Source organism: Diabrotica virgifera, chromosome 1 (genome assembly GCF_917563875.1).
Source record: "Diabrotica virgifera virgifera chromosome 1, PGI_DIABVI_V3a".
Lineage (NCBI taxonomy): Eukaryota > Metazoa > Arthropoda > Insecta > Coleoptera > Chrysomelidae > Diabrotica > Diabrotica virgifera.
In genome coordinates this window covers 248370844-248372472 of record NC_065443.1, presented here as the reverse complement: position 1 = coordinate 248372472, position 1629 = coordinate 248370844, and the positions used below count along the sequence as shown (strand labels likewise).

Here is a 1629-nt window from a genome sequence, read left to right as displayed (position 1 = left end):
TGCATACTTGTATTTAATATTTTCCAAAGAAAACTAGATTTCTGAAAAAAATTAAATAACGCCTCCCAGCTGGCTTATTACTTATTAGGATGGTTCAAAATTATCACGCTTACATTGAAGAAAAAGATCTGTCTTCAACAAGACCCAGTTTTCAAAATTTGATTTAGCAGAACCGGACTTACAGCCATTTTTTCATAACAAGGTTCCCACTCACCCCCACCTCTTATTTGCAAAGGTAGAGTTAAACTAGTTAAATCAAATATGCGCAGAATTTGATGAAGAATACAATAATCGGATTTCCAGTGCCCCTTCATTAGGAAAATTTTGTAAAATTTAGATTTTTTTATGTTTGATATTCAATTACGCCCTCTAGCGGTGGACCCACAATTATGAAAATAATTTCCAGGCTTTTCCTGAGGCAACTTTTGTTACAAAATTTTTTATTTCAAAGCTCTACTATAAACCGTTCCTGAGATATGGCCGAGAGCCATTCTTATTGGGACACCCGGTACATTTGATTCATCCAATAAGAAAATAATTTTGGGGCATTTATTTATTTATTTTCCGTGAATGCTAATCACCAGCATCAGCAGTTATGTTAAATAATAATTGTTTTCAAGTTTAATTTATTTACGTTAATTTTATATAAATATGTGGGATTAAATTAATTTATTTTTATTTATTTATTTAATTGTATTTTATAATTAAAATATTGTGTTTCAATTAAAATATTTGGGGATTATCTTTTGGTTTAGAAGTCACCTCTAGAATTTGCTGTGCTGCTGGCAAGGAATATTAAGGTTTTGTTAACTTGGGTGGTAGGGGTCCTTCATAAATTTATGCTGTGGGTTAGCTACATTTTGATTTCTCTTCTAGGCACCCAGGAGAAGGGCGTGGCCCTAGCGTTACTCTATGAAGTTTGTTCCAAGATTGTAGATTTGTTTTCCAGATTACCACATGGATCCATGAAAAGGTAGCAGTTCCCCCAACCAAACACCTGAAGGGTGCCAGAAAAGTCAAATGGCTCCAGAGGCAACCACCATCAAAGTACCATCTAACGCCTCTCGAAGAAGATCTTGAGCTGTAGATAACCTAGAACACCACCGGAAGAAGCCTTCACACGACCAGCTAAGTTTTTTTAATATAATCTTATACTTGCCTGTTAACAGAGACATATTTTTTTTGTATAAACTAACTTCATGAAGACTAAAATGTAGATCCTGAATTATACCGAAAGCATTTTTATACCGAAATTCATTCCTTTTTACTGATAGTGTACCGTATGCACGGAGAATGCAGAGGAGTAGAATACAGGGACCCACATAAAATCTCAGGCTCGCCTTGTTGATGTTGGTGATGTGATGTTGAATTTGTTTCTTGGTCCAATGTTGGTATTTGGAAATGAGTTCGATATATCATCGTCAATATGAACACGACAATATACCTAAATATAATAATAATAATAATAGTGACTTTATTGCTTTTTTTAAAAAAAAAATACAAACTAGACAGACAGTAATAATTATAATAAAGCAAAAGGCGACGTTCGCTCTTAGATGATGTTCCTAGAAACACCAGCTAAGAAGCGCTCTTCCACGTAACCGCAAATCTACATCTCTACCGTAATCG

At 34.4% G+C, this 1629-nt stretch overlaps 1 long non-coding RNA gene across 1 annotated transcript; it reads left to right on the top strand.

Annotated features, from left to right (window-relative positions):
- Nucleotides 1–733: 733 nt before the first annotated feature.
- Nucleotides 734–1168, top strand: LOC126879069 (uncharacterized). Its single transcript, XR_007695963.1, has 2 exons — nucleotides 734–818; nucleotides 877–1168. It is a non-coding gene; the product is annotated as an uncharacterized LOC126879069 (long non-coding RNA).
- The last annotated feature ends 461 nt before the right edge of the window (nucleotides 1169–1629 follow it).